This window comes from Macadamia integrifolia, chromosome 6 (genome assembly GCF_013358625.1).
Source record: "Macadamia integrifolia cultivar HAES 741 chromosome 6, SCU_Mint_v3, whole genome shotgun sequence".
Classification (NCBI taxonomy): domain Eukaryota; kingdom Viridiplantae; phylum Streptophyta; class Magnoliopsida; order Proteales; family Proteaceae; genus Macadamia; species Macadamia integrifolia.
The window spans coordinates 15,458,717-15,479,640 of NC_056562.1; the positions used below are offsets into that span (position 1 = coordinate 15,458,717).

The 20,924-nt window shown below is 35.6% G+C and overlaps 1 pseudogene; it reads right to left on the reverse strand.

The window, feature by feature from the left end:
• Nucleotides 1-6,727, reverse strand: part of LOC122081064 — a 23,091-nt pseudogene extending 16,364 nt beyond the window's left edge.
• Nucleotides 6,728-20,924: the final 14,197 nt, after the last annotated feature.

Below are 20,924 nucleotides of genomic sequence, written 5' to 3' on the forward strand. Positions count from 1 at the left end.
TCTCTCTCTCTCTCTCTCTCTCTCTCTCTCTCTCTCTCTCTCATCCAGCTACCCCAAACCCCTCCCTATTTTTCTGCCCTCTCCTCCATCCCACTAGATCCACAAAGCAACATAGGCCCCATTTAAAAAAAAAAAACATAGGCCCCATTTGGTAACACTTCCCATGGAGTGTTTTTGTTGTTTTTCTGCTCTGCGGAAGTGAAAAAAGAGTGGAAAAACACTTGGTTGTCCGGTTCATTTTCCTATTCTCTAGGAATGAACTGGGCATCTGGTATAAAAGATAAATAAAAATAGAGAAGCAAAAAAAATTTTGATTTTGAATTCTGGAAACACTTTTAGGAAGAACTGAATGAAACAAAAATGGATCGAGACCCTTGATTCGCGAGCCTCCAGTCGTCTTCCCCAAAAGAGAGAGCAAAGACACCACCACAAGTACTCCTCCCATCTCTCTCCTCTTTCTAATTTCTTTCGACACCATCTCTCTTTGACATCGTCTCTGGTGTCCCTGCAGGTCCCGCCTCACTCCCATCTCTCACTTTTTCCCACGTCTACCTTCCTCTCTACCTCCTTCCCTTTTCTGTCGAATGTCTGAATAAAGGTTTATAATTTCATATTTGTTTCAATCACTCTCTAACTGAGTTCCATTCTGATCCATTTGCAGCTATCGTGCTAGGATTTTTCCGGCACCTACAGGATTTAGTGATGTAGATCGAGCCTGCAAAAGAAGGGGGCTGCTTGCTCCATCAAACCAGACCAGCCAGCCCCAATGTTGGCCCATCAAGCCAACCCAAAACCAGAAATTATTGTTCGTGTGAACAGAACCCGTGAAAACAGTAATTTGGTCGATTTTGTGGTGTCAACAAGTAGCCAAAGTCAGATTTAGTCTTCTCGAATAGTCCTTTATTGTCTTATGCTAGTTTCTTAGAGTCTGTAGTCAGTTACTAAAAGTCATTAATTTCTATTTTATGTTAGTTTCCTCTTTTAGTTTGTATCTAAATTGTAAGGCTGTGCCTAGCCTATTTAAGGAGACCTTTGTAATCAATTTGAGGAGATTGAATGAATTTATTTGAGATGGCTATATGCTATTTTGCTGTGGGATGCAGTTGGGTGAGTGGCCCTAGGTGAGATGCCTAAAGTTGAGGGGTGAGATGCCCAAAACCTGACCTTCTTCTTCGCCATTCTCAACCACTACATCGACTTCTCTTTTCCTACTTTATTTTCTGTTAGACTTTGTGAGAGAGTGATCTAAGTGTGCTTAGAAGTGTGATCGAAGATCCAGGACCAGCCACCAAGTTCAAATTGAAGTTCAACCATAGGTCCCAGGATCAATCTCATCTTGTCAGGGTTTTTGAAGCTGATCGATTAGGGCCTTATCTCCCTAACCTGACATCTGATAGGAAAGCCCTTTGGAGTTTTTGTTCTCCACATCAAGGAGGCCACTCAAGCAGCAGCTTGAGTCCAACTGAAGGCTATCATGGAGTCTTCCCACATCACCCAATTGTTTCCTAATTAGTAACCTACATCAGATCTCCTAAACCAGCCGACAGTTCAAGCTCAGCTTTTGCAGGATACCTTTACATCATACAAGGGATCTTCATTCTAATTTTGATAATCATACGAAGTCAGGAACCCTAGTTTCAGAAGAGTGGTCAACAGTTTCCTAATTCATGTTGACAGCATATCCCTCAATTCAACCGGCATAATTTTTTCAGATTTTGGTGGCTTGTTCCTTCATATAGGATCTCCATTCAATCCAAAATTCAGATTCATCTGAGTTGTGGTTTGTGAGTAATCGACATCTTCTCTATTCAGCCAGAATTTCAGATCTTGTCCGGGCTTATGTCCTATGTGATCTAGTCTTACATCATTTAGGGTCTTGCTTAGCCGTTGGATTTGGTCTTTGTTAAAATCACTCTCTTTGTAACCTCTCTCTTCACTCTTACGAACTGAGTTACGTTTCCTTCTCTCTCTCTTTTTTCTTTTCTCTTTTCATTTGACTGATACTAGAGGAACTCATTATTGAGATCAGATTCCCAGCAGTGTGTGTGATGTTATTGTATTTTCCTGATATTTCTAAGACCACATGTGATTTTAAAGAAGTGCATTTTCATGATACTTCTGAGATGACTTGAAATAGTAGAGCTTGCTCCAGATATTTGAACTGTTGAGCGACCTATGACCAAGCAAGTAATTGTACCAAAATAATGCATCATCAACCTATTAGGAACAAAAGTATAAATGATTTTAAATATTAACAAAACTATGCATTCTTAAGATACATAAACCGATTTCGCCACAAATATTTTAAGCACTTTGCGGATATCATTGCTATAGTTTACTTAACTTTGTTTGCTTTCAGAATCCTATTTACTCTAGAAATGCTTTTCCATTTGTTTCTTTGCACTAGTTTCAATATGCAAACTGTCTAATGTCTACAGTTAGATGAGTTTGGAAAGAAGGAGCATCAAGGTTATGATTTTTGTCCTGGAAATTTATAAGATGCCTCCATTTGTTTCTTTGCACTAGAATTCAATATGCAAACTGTCTATAGTTAAATGAGTTTGGAAAGAGGAAGCATCAAGATTACGTGATTCTTGTCCTGGAAATTCACAATGCAAATTTATTCTAAACTTGCCACATGGCCAGTATACCTGGTGAAACAGTAATTTTAAAATGCAATGCAAAAACCCTACTTATATCCCAATAGATAATGCATTACGGAAATTGGGTGTTGTAAAAGTGACATAAATGTTTCTGTTAAAATGCCTTCCAAACGGTTTTCCACTTCTTTTCTGACTCAGAATCACTTTTTAAACCCTGTTAAGAAACATGTTTTACTCCCGCAGAAGTGCTCCCTGAGAAACAGGAGAAAAAAATCTTCCAGCTCAGAAACACTCAGTGAAGCAAAAGTGTGGTCAAATAGGACAATAGTTTCCCAACCACTCCTCTCTCAAGAACCATTCTAACAGGAGTTTGGCAGTGGAAGAAATATGGGACTTTGAGGTGCAAAGGGAATGCTAAAAGAAATATAGAACTCTTATTCTAAAGTACCTACAACCAGATTGATTCAAAAATATTCGTTGAAGTTTGAGAACAGAAGATAATACCTTACAATTGCATTTTTGGATCTGGTTGTGGTGAATTCACTCTATTCTATTAATTTCAATTACATGCTTCAAAAGAAAAGAACTGCAATGTGTTTTATTTAATCCAAAGTCTTTCCTTTAAGTTTCTCCCCCAATTTCAGTGTTTGATGATTCAGCAGCAGCTCTTTGCTCTTTATTTTCATGCAATATATATATATATATATATATATACATATATATACCATCCTACAAAAACAAAGCAGGATTCCTACTTTTTAAGGGTCTACATGTGGCATGACCCATTTTCCAACTGTGCCCCTACATACATTAATACATGATTAAACATTGACATTGAAATGATAATTTTGGTAATCAACCCTTCTGAAAATAGATAACCCCAACTCTGTCTCTTGCCCTCCCCATTCCCACAACTTCTCTTATGCACTCAATCACCAAGTAGTTATGCGATCACTCCAAACCCCCCCCCCCTTTTTCTCTCTATCACTACATGTTCCACCATGTACCCTTCAACATCATTCTCATTCACCAGGCATCCTTGCTTCATTAAGGGTTATTTAGACCAAACTACTCCTCCCAGAACCTCTCAGCCTAAATCTCAATTTCTTATTTTCTATGATGCAGTAGATCTCCGTTGGCTTGACAGCATGAACCCATTGGGAGACTCAAGCCCAAAATTCACAAAACTAGCTCAAGACTTCAATTGTGGGTCCAGATAAGGGATCATTCAAAGGGTTGTTTTGGTAATTTGGGTAAGGGCATAAAATGTAATTACAACCATTAGGAGAGAGAATTTTGTAAGTTTGGACGAAAAAATTTGTTATTACATAGTATATGCCTATATGGGGTAGTTTTTCATTTTGCATTAGTGTTATTTTCTTTAATTTTTCTTTTGTTCACTAAAGGTATAAGAAAATTAAAGGAGAAGTGACTTCTTAAGGAAGAAACTACAGTTTTTTCAAGAACCAATGTTTTAGTTCTTAAACAGGTTATTTTAACTTGTTGACGAAGCACTCTCCCCCAGCTTGTTAAACAAGTCAAGTTAGTAGATCTTCATTGAGTATAAAAGGTTGTGTCCCGATGTGTTGGTTATTGATAAATCAAGTGAAAATTGGGCTTTGAGCAATAGTCTCTCTTGAATATCTTTTCTTCCTCTCCCCTATCCTCTTCTCTATTAAAGATTATTCTCTTCTCTGTTCCCAACCCTATTCATTTCTGAATACCACATAGGGTCAACCCACCACAACCAAAGGATTTGGATATCCCAATCCATCCTACATCAGATTTGGCATCAGAGTGAAGTTATAATCTTATATTCTGGTGATATCATGGCTCCATTAGCTAACACTGAAGTCACTGCACAAGTTAATGCTCCTTGTGAGGAGAAAACAAGGCTGATCACAATGCTCTTCTCAATTGAGTAAGCAGCCCTCAAGTTATCACTTCTTCCTCCTAGTTCATTTCAAGAACTCTAACCTCTAGGTTGTCCTGCATCATTCTAACTCATAAAGAAGATTATAGCCATAGAACCCATTATCACACCACAGCACATACAACTAAAACAAACTACTGAATCTCCATATGCTTACATATTCTACTCATGCAAACATTTTTAGGGGGTTTAAAAAAGGCGGGAAAAAAAGGACCAGAGATTGTTTTATGTTTCGAGGTTACACATAGGATAAAATATAATGGGAAAGAAGACATAAGACAGATTACAGGGACAGTTGAAGACACCGAATCACCAGTCTAAACAAAAATAAATCCAGCTGTGAGTTTCATTAGCAAATCTTGCTGCCAAGGTAAAAAAGCATGTTCACGAAAGTTTCAGATTTTTTTTTTTTTTTTAAGTAGATGAAAGTTATAGATGTTAACCATCTAACAGAGATACTAAGGTTCAATGACGACATTCGCTTCATTTATAATTATTTCCACCTCAAGGTGTAAAACAATTTCTATGGGAGATTTTACTCCCAATGCAAAGACAGTGAGCTAACTAGTGGGACTAACATTTCATTCATTACCTAATCAACTTCGTAAGGACTTCATTAGCTTTGGTGCTCTCAATATCACACTAAGCTCCCAAAGGAGAAGTATGTTGGGTCCTCCTCACAAGTCAAGAGGAGCGCCAGCTGTGTTTGAAAAAGAAAAATAAAAAATGAGAAGAAGACAAGAGAGAGAGTGGGAAACAAGGCACCGCCCCCCCTCTCCCTCTCTCTCTCTCTCTCCCTCTATCGGTCTTATCTCTCTCTCTCCCTCTCTCGGTCTGATCTCTCTGCGTCTCTCTCTCTCTCTCTCTGTTTCAATCTCTCATCTTCTTTCTCTAAGAAGAAAAAGAAAACGAGGTTGAAGAGAGGTTTGGGTTTTTTGCTTTTTGTTCTTCTCCTTCATTCTGGTCTGTGAAACCAGAAGGTGAGCTTTCTGTGAGGAGATCTATAGCGGCGTGGCAGTGTTCTTTGTGTCCAGGGAAGCAAGGAAGGTGATAGTTCTTCCTGTATTTGCCATTGCCAGTTGAGGTGAGAGTGTTACTGTTCATGTGATTCCACCTTGTTATTTGGTGAGATATTTTGTTATCCAAGAGTAGGGTATTACTCTTGATGTTTATTGGTAGCCTCTAATGTATCTAGAGAGAACTCTGCAATCTCATTATTTGCATAGTGGAAGTTTGATCTGGACTAGGTCCTGTGGTTTTTACCTTTCTCATTGAGAAGGTTTTCCACGATAAAAATTGGTGTCTCTTATTGTGGTTTGGCTTGATCGATTTTATCTGATTATTGGTTCTTTGCACATTGTTGTTGGTTTTGTATCTCTATTGTTTGCATACAGGTGGTGGGAAACCGATCTGTTTTTTTTTTTTTTTCCCAACAAGGTGATAGGCAATTTCTCTTTTCAACTAGTAAGTTGAAGTATCAATGTCTCGAATTTTGATATTACTGGCGCTTACAGGATTTTTGCTAACGAAATAACTTCACAATTAACGTGGTTCTACAAAATAAAAACCATATTACAACCAGTACCCACATTCAACCAAATGCTAATCCATATATCCCAAAAATGAAAAAGGGAACATTATTAGCTAGGCACCATTCCTTTATGAAATGCTTTGGATCTAGATTCCCAGTCCCCTTGAAAACAGCAACACGACTAATTCCAATAAGAAACTCGCTTCACTATGAACTAAGAATTACACAGTTCACGATTCTGAAAATTACAAGATTTATGAAGAAGAGATAATAATTTGAGAGTGGAGGAACTCACACTTTGACTAAACCTTGAGGGGTGCCCTTCTTGTTGATGTTCATTCCCAACAAGATTTCGCTTGAGCACGTACCTGGAGCCCACAGGAATCAAAAGAAGTGTTGCGATAAAACCCACGAAGCTCAGAGCTGTGTTAATTAGGATAGATCTCTTTAGCTCTTTCTCAATTTCGTAATGGAAGAAGATCAGATAGAAGAATGCAGCGAAGAATAAGACAGCAACGTTCGAAATCGGAACTAATTTTGAAGGAGTGATTGAAGGATCTTTCTCCGTGGCCTTCGACTTTGATCCACCCTTGACACCCATGCCCGTATCTCTCTCTCTCTCTCTCTCTCTCTCTCTCTCTCTCGTACCCGCGAGCCTCTGGTTTTTTCTTCCAATATGTTGCGTACTTCTTCAACCTCAGTCTGCACGGGCACGTCGTGCCACCAGTCGTTTGATGACACGTAATAAGTAAATAAGGTCTTGAAAAGTGATCCGGAATCATTATTCATAGTTAGTTAAACTTAAAAAATGTAAAAATAAAAGAGTCAAAAAATAAAAGATTTCATTCTGAAATGGACGGCGCTTTTAAAACGGATCCGGCTCCTCTTTATAAGGTTCATTGCCCAGAGCTTGGATATGGTTACCTAGACAAGCCACACCTATCCCTAGAGGATCCAAGGGTTGTGGTTAATTCTCCAGAACAAAACCACCCATCAAATCTGGATACAAATCATACACGACAAGTACAACTCGGATCCTTCTCCTCATCTTCTCTTCTCTCCTAAAACTGACGATCGTACAACAAGAAGCCGGCTATCACCTCCAAAGAAATTCAGATTGCTATTCGATTGGTATAATCGAGAGAACTTGCTAAGCATGTCGTTTTTTTCAAGGACTAAGGCGGTCATTAAGACATCGTTTGATAACGTTTCTATTGTTTATATGTTTAAAAATAGAAGAAACAACTTTTCAAGTTTTCGAAAACAAAAACAGATTTTTTTGTGTTTGATAAACTTGTTTCTCAAAACGCTTTTTGCAGACATAATGCCACTAAAAAACACCCAATAGTATCATCGGATGCTCAAAAGGGAGAAAGAGTTCGATTGCCTCTTTTTAGGTTTAAATAGTTGAGAGATTTATCAGGCACAACAAACTTTTTTTTTTTTCTCTCAAATTCGTTTCTAGAAACGACGTTAAAGTCTTTCTAGAATTATAAATAGGCATAAATTTTGATTTATGTTTCTAAAAATTAGTGAAACAGAACAACTTTATCAAACATTTTTTAGTAAACAAAAAAACGTAGAAATAGCAAAAACGGAATATTGTCAAATGGTGCCTAAGTTAACAAGTTCTTAAGGTTTCCTAATTTGTAGTTATCGTTCCTGGGTTTCTTGCCCTTCTATTACTTAAACTGAGTTCTTTGTATGTTTGATTCGCATGGTTATAATGTAATGTTGCAGTAGGGTTTCTTGGCTATAAAGATTAGGTTTTTCGATTTTAATTTGTGATGTAATTCTCTAGCTTCTATGGAGTTGGTAAGCGAATCTAAATGATATCTCAGTTAGGGTTAGTGGAATCTCGTGATGCCTGCTTTCTTCGTGTCGAAATGTTCTACTGTAATAAATGGTTTGTATAGGTTGTACCGCAAGTCTACTTTCATTCACTTCGTATTCTGTTGTAGGAGTCACTGCATACTCGTGGTGTTATCTTGATTCACAGTGAGCGGGTTTCATCCGTGGCTTGAAGCTAAACGCTACTGTCTTTAGTGGTCAGTGCTATTGTACTTTCAACCATTCCTTACAATTTGGTTCCCTCTCCATTTCTTTGACAATCTAGAAATGCTACATTTGTCTAGCTCCCCATACAATTTGGTTCCATCTCCATTTTTTTGGGATTTATTTTACATTTCCAAAGAACTTCCATTTAGAGTGTCTTCTTTTCGAGATCGCAAGTAGGAGGAAATCTTAACCCAAAAAAAAATAGTTGCAACAACTCGAATGCCCCAAAATGCCAATCTTATCAATGGCAGTGACCATATCTAGTGATGCACAACTTGCTAAATGGCTTAAATTCAAATATTGTTATGTATTAATTGACTGACTTTATAAAATTATTGGGTTTTTGTTTAGCCTTGTAGGTAAACAGTATCTGGCAAATCTGGGATCTGTTCATATATTAATGTCTTTGCCATTACCAATTTTTCCCCCTAATGCCTTCCAGGGGTCATTGCATACTGGTCGTGTTTTCTTGATTCATATGTAGAGGGTTTCATCCTCGGCTTAATGCTAGATGCTACGATTGTCAGTTTGATTTGGGAAGGAAGATAAGAGAAAAGAAGAGAAGAGAAGGAGGACGTTTCGAGTTGTGTCTATCGGGTATGGGTTGTACCCAGGTCTGATGGATAGTTTTTTTGGATAATCCATTATAGCCTTTGGATCCTCCAGGGGCAAGTATTGCTTTCCTATGTAGCTATAGGCAAGCTTTGGGTGATGAGCGCTATGAAGGCATTAGTGCCACCACCCATGTACTTCCTTGAAACCCTAGGCTAGGGTTGTCCTCCTACTTGAGATCTCAAGGAGGACAATGGAGTTGAAGTTGCGTTAAGAAAGTTTATCCATACTTTGATGATTTATTTCTCTTTATTGAAGAAGAATAGAAGAGACAGGAAACCCAAATTATCATTTGTTTTTACCACCGTCATTTCTATTTTCATGCTCTATTCCACTCTTCCTAAGTTAGTTGTCAAGTTTCTGCCAATGATGGTTCTCAAATCTCACCTTTTAAACTTATGTTTGCCATTGTGCAGAGTGAGTAATAGCCTCTTTTGCCAAAGTAAACAAGAAATTGAGAAGTTGCCAATACAATGGAACCAACGGTTCTTGGAATCTAAAACAAAGTTTTGTGGGTTCTTCTCATCTTCCTCCCATTCTTGAAAAAGTGTCCAATCGACACAAAATCAAGCAGCAGCAGCGCCAGCCGTCAAGAAAATGATGATATTGGGTTCAAGTGTCCCGAAGAAATCAATGAAAAGGGTCGAGAATGGGCGTTGCCATTGATCTACCAAAGTGGCTATGTTGTTACTACTGGCGAACATACTCGAATTTGATGGTGAGGAGCGAGAAGTAGTATGAAAGGATAGAGAGTTTTTTTTTTTTTTTTTTAATTCAAACAAAATAAATTATTATATATTAGTGAAGGAGATTCGGAGTTCAGATATATCACAGACCTAGTTATTAAATTCTCCGAATTATTCTCGAATAATTCGATCGAATAGAATTTTACCGAATTTTACGAATAATTTTGTCTGGATCCGAATCAAATAAAAAATTCTCGAATTTTATAGATTTTTTTTAAATTCACGAATAATTCGATCGAACCGAATTTTATCCGAATTATAAATGAATTTTATCCCATGTAAAAAATAAAAAAATCAAAAAATAAAACTTTACCTTTAATAAGTCAACAAGCTTTTAGAAAAATAGTGTGATTATAATGCATTTGTTATTCTAATTTTATTTTTCTTCTTTTTTTAACAAAAACAAACAAAGCTTATCTTTCTTAAGGTAATCTTTCATACTTCTACAAAAATAAAAAATAAAAAAATAATCTTTTACCCCATTTTGGTTTGACTAAGTCTTACAGTCGTTATTCTCTCTCTAGTCTTTAAGGTGAACATGCATGGTGGGTGACGTGGGTTTAGCTGAATTTGTGCTCAGTCCCACCTCTCAGTCTCTCTTTATCTAATTCAATTATTTAAGTAATAGAAAATGAGTTTAGAAAAATAAAAATAGCTAAATATAATATTTTTATCTTTAAAATTTAAAATTTTAATTTTTATATCATTTGTATGTTATGTACATATGATAATTGATAGATAATATGAAACAAGTATTGCAAATATTAAAAATAACATCCGAATTTTTTGCCCGCTTTTTATTTTTGTAAAAGAATAATTCCCGAATCTGAATCAAAACTCGAATTTTATTATCTCCCCTTTTTTTTACTGATATTCCAAATGGTTGAATTAATGAAACGAATTAATCCGAATAACTCTTCATCCGAATAATTCCTAAATCCGAATTTAATAACTATGATCACAGATTTCCTAGTTACATCATGTTTGGCCAATGTCCTAAGTAGATACATAGGGTAATCATTAGTTTTTTTAACAACAAAAATAGGAGAAAATAGGAGTTCCTCCAATTCCATTCTACGGGTTATAGTAGACCAAGGCCACCTCAAATATTGTTAGGAATCATTAGTTCGTCAAAATCAGGCACATCACACCACAACTCCTATATAATCCACCCTTGCTTTTTAGCTTATGCTAACCCAGTTAAGATCCCCTCCACTGCCACTTCAATATCTTCTCATGTCATCAAATAATTAACAGATAGAATAAACATTCATTATTAATAAAAATGGTTATTGCCCACCCCAACATATGAGTAGAAGACACAGAAGTTGTGATGACGATGGTTTTGTTGGATTGGAATCTATCAGTATGAATAGGGAGCTCAGTTATCGGATTATCCAACCCAACATTTATGATATTTCTTGACTTTGCCTTCTGAGCAATGTTGACCCAGTAAAAAACTTGTTACAAAATGCTTTTAGGATTTGGTTTAGATGAACCAAAAGTGACATAATTTCTATGCTTCCAAATGAAATGACATGTGATAGTAAAGACTGAAAAAGTGATTTGGGGAAAAAAGGGGAAATTACATTTAAAAAAAAAAAACACTTCTCTGATCCATCACAAATTTTATGTTGAAGATGAGTAAAGGGTAAATAAGTCATTCTACTTACAGATTTTTCTTTTATGTTTGAAGTGAGGGTATAGTAGTCTTTCACATTAATAACTAACAAAAAGCTAAAGGTGTGGGCGTGTTTGCCATTTATCAAACCTATAAGGGGTGTTCGTGTTATTCTTGAAAACATATAGGAAAGCGTTGAATTATGATCAAAGTTCAAGGGGTGGCAGTGTAATTTTCTCAAGTTATATCCCTTTCATCAAAACATTCTTGTCACTATACTGAATCTTACAAAATAATGTCTGATTCAGGGGGGACGTTGCTTATATCAGTCATGGTTGTTGGAATATAGTGCACAACCTAAAATACACAATATAAAATACAGTACTTTGTTATTAGAGGGGTTTTGAGGCTTTTATAATAGTTTGGTTTTCATCAACATAATAAGCTATGCAGCCAGCATATATTAAGTTAGCGGACAACACCAATGGGGTGCCGAATAAGGTATCATACAAGAGGGATAGGGGTCATCTCAAAATGGGACGAGAAATAGACACAATGGTGCTAGCTTACATTATATCGGCAGCATATCCAACCTTTTCTCCTTAGGTTCACAAATACCCTATCAGATTTTAGTATTTTGAAAAACACCCTTCTAGATTTCATTTCATTGGCTCCCAACAAGGGTTAACTGCAACTCGTGTAGAAGCCAAATTTATTTTCCTTCCCCTCCCTCCCTCTCTCTGATTATTCTTGGCTTGCTCTATTTTTTATTTTTGTTGAATAGGAAGGGTCTAATAAGCCCATATAGTCATCTAAACAACAAGCCCACCGGCCCATCATAAATGATCTCGTTGCTCCTATGTCATCGGGCTAATGGGGATCGCATGAGGAACAAAGCCAATGGGGATGAGGAACAGGATCGCAGGACGAACAACTTTGGGGCCAATGGGATCGAAAGAGGAGCGACAATGGGGATTAGGAACAGGATTACAGGAACAACTCCAAAGCCAATGGGATCAAAAAAGGAGCAGCTTCTAGGACCAATGGGATCAAACGAGGAGCACTGGCATGGCCAATGGGATCGCACGAGTAGCAGTGGAGGAGCCTTACCCCGGCCAGGGAGTAGTAAACTTTGGAGGTTACTCATGGTCGACTCTCTCTCAACCCTCTCCCCTTCTCTCTCTCTACCAAAACCATACACTCAAGACTGGGACTCTTCAGATAAGCCTCTCTCTCTTCTCTTTATGTGTTTAGACGATTTTATATTTTTTTTTTTAACCTCGTTTTGATACTGAAGTTGCAAGCACCTTCATATTATATCCCAACTTTTCACAAATAGCTCTATTAAATTTCAATGCACCATGTTCCATAAATGTAAACGAATTTATATCCCTTTCATCGAAACATTGTTGTCACTGCATTGAATCTTACAGAATAAGGTCTGAAGATTCAGGTGGACGTTGTTTGTATGCACAACCTGAAATACACAATATAAAATACAGTATTTTGTTATTATAGGGGGTTTTGAGGCTATCATAATAGTTTAGTTTTCATCAACACAATAAGGCGTGCTGTCGGAATATAGGAAGCTAGCGGACAATACCAATGTGGGTGCCGGATAAGGTATCATATAGGAGGGATAGGGGGCATTTCAAAAGGGGAAAGAGAAAGAGACACAATTGGTGGTACCCTACGGTATCCCGGCAGCATACCCAACCTTTTCCCCTTGGGTTCACAAATACCCTCCTATGTTTTAGTATTTAAAAAAACACCCTTTTAGATTCCATTTCATTGGCTCCAAGTAGGGGTTGTAGCTACTTGATTGCAACTCATGTAGCAGCATAATTTTTTTCCTTCCCTCCTCCCTCACTCTGATTATTCTTGGCCGGTTCTACTTTTTATTTTTGTTCAAAAGGAAGGGTCAATAAGCCCATATAGTCATCTAGACAACAAGCTCAATCGCCCATAATAAATGGTCTCACTGCTCCCACACCATCAAGCCAATGGGGATCACATGAAGAACAATGCCAATGGGGATGACGAATAGAATCACAGGAGGAACAGCTCCCGAGCCAATTGGATCGAAAAAGGAGTGACAGTGGGGATGAGGAACAGGATCGTAGGAGCAACAGTGGATGTTACTCATGGTTGCCTCTCTCTCTCATCCCTCTTCTCTTCTCTTTCTGTCCCAAAATCATACATTCACAGTTGGAACTCTTCCAGTAAGCCTCTATATGTGTGTGTGTATGTGTGTGTGTGTGTTGATAGAAAATATACTTGTAATACATCACATGAAAATCCGATAAGCATACAATACAATTACTATAGAGACAAGAATGGAGTACCTGAATCCATGGCTATACCAAAATAATCCCTTGTTGCAACACGAATGTCGTTATTGGTCTGGTCTACCCTCTTTCCCTTTATACTTTGGATTTTTTTAGTCATTCACTTAGTGGGTCAGTGATAACTATTTATAGGGGTGAGGGTAGGGATCAATTATGCAATAAAATTAGAGTTTCCTTCCCATTAAGGAAATAATACCTTACGTCCACACATAATAATATATCTTTCATACCATTAAGGTGTGGTAATAGAATCCAATATCTCCAAAGAGATCACTCGCTAAGATTGGATCATTTCTGCTTACTTTATATGTAGTCAACACCACTAAATCAGTTTTGAAAACAAATCTTGGACTATGCTAACCCACCTAATTGGAAATCTTACATGTGTGTATATGTTTGGACGATTTTACTTGGTTTTGATTCTGAAGTTGCAAGCACCTTCATATCATATCCCAGCTTTTCACAAATAGCTCTAAATGAAAAAGAATTTTTATTTCATCTGTAGTCAATGCACCATGTTACATAAATGAAAAAGAATTTTTATATCCCATTCATCGAAACATTGTTGTCACTGTATTGAGTCTTACAGAATAAGATTTGAATATTCAAGGAGAGGTGGCTTGTATCAGTCATGGTTGTTGGAATATGGTGCAGAACCTGAAAATACACAATATAAAAATATAGTGTTAGGATTTTTATGTGGGTGTTTGAGATTTTAAATGTAACCGCAAGCGTACGGATCAGTGTAGCTACGGGTCGAACACAGGGAGAGCAGCCACTTTATTTTTTTACTTCTTTTAATAATGCAAAAGTGAACCGATTAATGGTTGTGATCTAATTCTAATTACCGTTCTAAACATATGTATCTAAAATAACATCCTAACCATTCGTCATCTAAGAATTTAAAGACGTAAGCCACACAATTAAAATTAAATAAATAAATAATTGAAAATAAACAACCCACGCAATTAAAAAAAATAAAAGAAAAAAAATTCTGAAATAAAAATTAAAGTAAAAGAAAGGGGATAAAGCTAAAGAGAGACTCACAAGTAGGTTTCTCTACTTAGCCCGAGGGATGCATCATAATATGAGCTTTCCTACTTGACCAGAGAGTCACTCTTACAAAGGTTACTCTACTTGGCTTTAGGAAAAGGGAGACAATTAAAATAAAAGCAATTACTTGATGGTTCTATGCCTAGGAGGCGCAAAGCCAACACATACATTAGCTATGAACCTTGGGGGAAAGGGATAGCAATAATGTAATGACTAAAATTAAAATCCTAAATAAAGAAAGAAATGGTAGTCAGAAGAGGGAATGAGAGGTGGGAGAGAAGACTATTGAGGGAACCTACTTACTTGAACTTCAACCTTTGAACTGAAAACTTGATCGATTTGAGATACTACTAATACTAAAAATCAGATCTGGAATAAACCAAATCTAAAATTTCTAGCACTAGAGAAAACAAATCTAAAAAAAAAAAAATGGAACTTGAAAGACATGCTTCATAGCTTGTTCTTGTCACCTAGAACTAAGCCTAGAACTAAAACTTGAAAATTACAACTTCAATTTCTTAAACAATAAAAATAAAAAGATTGAATAAAAAACAAAAGTGTTTGCATTAATTGAATAAAAAGAACTTACAAAAGTGTTTAAAGCATAAACCTAAAACTAGAGCTAGAGAAAGAGATAGAGTAATTAAAAAAAAAAACCTAAAAGAAGAATGAAATATCACCCCTCCTCTTACATGAGTTGTATTTATAGGGAATAGGGAGGTAGGGTAACAAATTTATCTTTCCTAAAAGGAAGAAACCCACAATTGGTAGTGAGATATTTTGAGACCAAAAGTGCTAAGGTGGAGGAGAGAGAAGAGAGAAATAAGCTTAGAGAAATTTCCTATAATCTTTTTTTGCTTATTTTCTTTCTTCTTTTTTTTATTTATTTCTCTTCTTTTTCTCCCTCCAAGGGACGATTTTCCTTGAAATCCCCTCCATGCCCTTAGTGCTTTAAGTGAGTGAAAAGTAAGAAATCTTTAACAAAATTCTCCAAAAAAAGATAACCATGAGATTCAAACTTGAGACATCCTGGTGAGCAAGGGAATTTTACACACTATAGCTCACCAACTACACTAGGTAGTTGTTGTTGGAGAAATATGACGTCTGATAATGCTTAAAGCCTTTAAAATACAAAACCTGCAAAAAAAGAGTAAAACCCAAGGTAGCTCCATTCTAAATATATAAAATGCATGTTTTGTTACCCTAGATTTCACACATAAATGTGCTTATCAGTGGACTTAACTGATACCGATTGATCCATTGGGCCCAAGTAATTATAGACCCACTCTGATTAGGAAACTCCTAACTCTTTCCATTGTGAGAGTAGAATAGGGTTTTAGGGATTCTATTATAAATAGAATACTGACAGTCCCTGCAACTATTACTTAATACCTTATTGGTTTTGGGAGCACGGCTTTCTCACAAGAGCAAGTGCAAAGAAAGAGAGAAAACCCTAGAGTAAGAGGCTGCAAAAGATCTTAGTAGAAGGAATCCACTTGTGTAGTTCATCATTGTCATCTTTATAAGAATAATATTTAACCACATGGGACAGAGGTTCATGATCTATGCTCATGGGGCTTCTAAACTTATACAGGTATTTCTCTATTCCCATTTATGGTTCATGTCATAGATGTCCCATTGATTATTATAGATATGACAAATCTATATGGTTATGTATTTTAAGATCTATGAAGGAAGTAATTTATTGATCTTGGTTTAGGAACTATATCCATTGTTAAATATCTTTTTATGATTCATGTATTCTAAATGCTATAAGGTTATTCATATATTTAATATGGTAAATGATCCCCAGCAATTGGTATCAGAGCCAAGCCTTACAGTATTAAAATAAAAAAAATCAAAGAAAAATTAATTTTGTATAGGGTTTGGGTCCCAAATCATGGAAATCATAATTTTACCATCACTTAAAGGTCCCGAATCGAAAAACTTTCTTCACAAAAGTTGTAGAGGACGAGAATACGATTGCGATGGTATTATGCAAGTCACTGAATGCAGGAGGAGAGAGAAAAAAATAACAGCGAGTCATCACCGGGTCAACTCAGAAACCCTACCGAGTTGAACCAGAGCTATAGTGGGTCAACTCATGACCAACACTATTTGACTCGGTCAAAGTTTGACTAAGTCATTGATGATTTGAATAAAATTTTGACCCAGATACCCGACCCGAAGACAACCGAGTTTAACCCAAATTTTAACCTTGAATTAATATGCCTGAACCGGATTAGACCACTTGGCCGAACCACTTGGTTTGGGTAAACTAGATTGATTTTGATCCCTTTTTTCTGTAACTTCAAATGGCTCATACGGGCAAACGATTAAGAATTTTTTACCCTGATTTTTTGCGTTGAGTTCAGTTTTTTGTGTTCTTCGTTTTGATATATTATGAGCCTAGTTTTGGTCAACTTTTATGGTCTATTTTGTATAAGTTACAAGTATGGGTGTTTAATGATTCTTCATACTTTTTCTATTAATTGGAATAAATAAAAGAAAATAAACTCATACATTACTTGCATATCAGAATATGAACTTATTTATTCTTGGTAATGATAGTTCATGCTTTTGTTTATGAATATTTTTTTTATTCATGCTTAAACAATCCCACTTTTAACTACCGGAATGAATTTGTAGACTATTGTAGTAAGATTAGACGGAATCCACCAAAGTGGTAAAGTTCAACCTTATTGTAATAGAATACAAATCAAATATCTTCTTTGTTTCAAAAGACAGAAAATAATGGTTGGTAGCAAGGTTGCTAATATTCACCCAAAGGTGACATTATCAGAGAAAAGTTAAAGTTAAAGCAAGTGAAAAACAGAATAGGGATTTCTCAACCTAAAAGATGTTGTCCATCCAAAGATGGCGATGCTTTTCGAAAGTTAGAAGAAGTCTCTCAATAATAGCAAAAACTTGAGTGGACCAGTATGTTTCAGACCCAAAGGTCAGGAATGTAGTTTCGATTGACACTATTAAAGTAATTGATAATTGAGCATTGTAATATTTATTTTGTTAATAGTTACATGCTTGTTCTTTTACATGTGAATTGATATTTAGTTCATGTTTAAATAACCCACAAATTTAAGCTGCCAAATATAATTACAAACTATTGCAGTGGAATGAATGGAACCCACCAAAGTGGTAAATATAAGATTATTGCAATAAGTTTGTAATTCAAAGATTTTACCTTATTTTCAAAAACATAGAAAATTATTGACAGGAATTAGGTAATGCTTGCCCAAAGGCGACATTATCAAAGATAAACATAAATGCAAGTGTACTCTAGGTAGACCTTAACTTAGAAGTTGCTATTCAGCTAAAAGTGGTATTAATTTTTGAAGTTGAAGAGCTTACACGGTCATTGTATGTTTTTGAGTGGACCAGTGCATTCCAGACCCAAAGGTTGAGAATGTAGATCGGTTGACACTTTGGTTATGTTTAATGGTTAGTGATGTAATATTGATTTTAATTTTATTGACGTTACATGCATTAATTAAATATTGAATAGATTATTCTTCCTTAAGTTGAACCATTAAACTGAATGTCTTTAAAAGTGGTTTGAGAATATGAACATCTACATATGCCTCAGAGACCTAGTTTTCTATACTAGGAAAACCAAATCAATAGTTTAGTTATATGCTTTTAAAGCAAATATTTTTACCCTAAAAGGTATTGGATAGTTGATCAATGGCAATAGTGTGGATGAGGGTTTCATAACTATGACCATAGGTTGTAGGTTTATTTAATATGTTATTTTTGTATTCCGATTGAATCAATTCGGATTGGTTAGGTTGGATTAGTATCGATTTTGATCAATCCAATACCAAGTTCTTAAACACTGTCATTGTTCTTTGAAAACCTATTTATGAATATTAATTGATAAATGTTTAGTTTTCTTTTGTTTTTTGGCTTATGTGAACAAGTTTATATGTATGTCACATTTAACGAATTGTGTTCTCCAATAAATTGATTAATTTATGACTGGTCGAACCAAGTGGGGGGATAAAATTATGGATCTTAAGCTATTTTATGTAGCTCGACCAGTGGGAGGATAAATTCGATATACTAGGTTGCTAGTGGGAGGATGTTACTAGTAGAATGTCAGTATACTAGGTTGCTAGTGAGAGAATAAATTCAGTGTACTATATTGTTTTACATGCAAAAGAACTATTTTGAGTTTTGCATTGATTTATTAATTTCATTATATTGAAGAATTATTTATGGCTGAAATATATGTAAGTTCATATTCATGTCATTTTGTACTTGTATGTTTTGTTTGAAACATTCTATGATGGATAAATATGTTAGAATTAAACTGAGTGTGAGCTTCTGCACATTTTGTGCTGCACAGTATATTTCTAGGAAGCTATGAAAGGATTGGGTGGAATCCACCAAAGTGACACATCCTATTCTTTCATAGTTTTTTCAAGCGTAGCAAAGTTGCTGATATTTGCTCAAAGGTGATGTCACCCAAGTTAAAGAAAATACATGCATGAAAAGGACTATAACTTAGAGGTTTCTAAGCCCATATGTGATAAAAATAATTATATTTTCACAGTAAATTTGGATTTACAAGAGGACCAGTGCATTCTTAGCCCAAATGATAGGAATGTAGTTACGGTTATGGCTCTTGTGTATTTTATCTGCTAGATGTATATTTATTACGTAGTATATCTGTTAGATATACATATTAAATTTTTTAGCCTGGTTATTTGGTGTGTATATTTTATACCTAAGGTTTTTAGGGTTACTTGATCTGGTTTTAGTTCTCCAGGAACCCAAACATGTGTTGTTGCTGTTCAAAGCACAATCGAAGGGAAATATGAACAATTTTGTTACCCTATTAAGTTTATAATGATTTTGGAGTAATTTTGGAATGATTTTGTCTTAAATCTTGTTCTCTAAATTATTTATGTATATTTATGCTTCATTTGTTTGTGTTGTCCCTAGTTAATTAAAAAACATATTAAAGCATATACTTCTGTACATATATTCATCTCAAATGTGAAAAACATGATAGGAATGAGTGAAACCCACCAAAGTGGTACATTCAGTTCAATTGTGTGTTTTTCAAGGTAAATGTGACATTTGTCGAAAGGTAGTGTCACCCAAGTTTATCGACAAAGTGCTCAAGAGCCATGTTTTCTGACATTGGTGTTATTGAGGTTTTTGATATGCTTAGTTAGTGGAAGTTTTATGATCTCATTTAACTAAAGATATCATGGTGGTGACAATCAAAGTTTAAAGACGGTAAAAATCAAAGTTTAAAGGCGGTGTCTTTTAAGGTTTATTAGCAGTGCTTAGCCAAAGTAATTAACGATAAGTCAAAGTAATTAACGATATTTCATCATAATTTATGATGAACGATAGTATTTAGTCAAAGTTTGTGATTTATGGCTATATTTAACCCAAGTCCAAGGAAGTGGTGGTTTATCACAGGCAGTTTGCCAAAGTTTGTGATTTATGGTGGTATTTAACATAAATCCATAGTATTGGTGATTAACCACAGACAATTTGTCAAAGTTTGTAATTTATGATGATATTTAACTTAAATCCATGAAAGTGGCGATTAGCCATAGGCGGTATGCCAAAGTAAGTTATTAATTTAGGAAAATAACGATTTACCTAAGTGTTGATTAATATCAAAGTTTACACCTGTGAGGTTTTCAAGGTAGGCTGATCTTTAGATCAGGAAATGACCTATAAGGAAATGTATGTTTCATGTGATCACAGGTATGATATCAATTCCTTATATATATATATGTTTCCAGGTGATTTGGATTGATAGTTTTCTATTGTTTGTAACATTAAATAGTTATATGTCGTATATTGAGGTGTATTTTCTACTGTTGTTCAACAGTAGAAATTATTGATTGAATCAAAGTTTATTTGAGTGGTGTTCAGTATTGGGATTATTTGGTCAGGTGTCAATGGAAAGACATCAGTATTAGTGTAGCCCAAGTGGAAGATTGTTAGGATTTTTATATGGGCTTAACTGATACTGATTGATTCATTGGACCCAAACAATTATAGACCCACTCTGATTAGGAAACTCCTAACTCTTTCCATTGTGAGAGTAGAATAGTGTTTTAGGGATTCTATTATAAATAGAATACTGATGGTCCCTGCAGTCATTACTTAATGCCTTATTGATTTTGAGAGTACAGTTTTCTCACAATAGCAAATGCACAGAAAGAGAGGAAACCCTAGAGTAAGAAGCTACAGAAGATCTCAGTAGGGACTCCACTTATGTAGTTCGTTATGTCATCTTCAAGGGAATAATGTTTAACCACATGGAACAGAGATTCATGATCTATATTCATGGGGTTTCTAAACTTACACAGGTATTTCTCTATTCCCATTTATGATTTATGTCATGGATGTCCCATTAATTATTATAGATA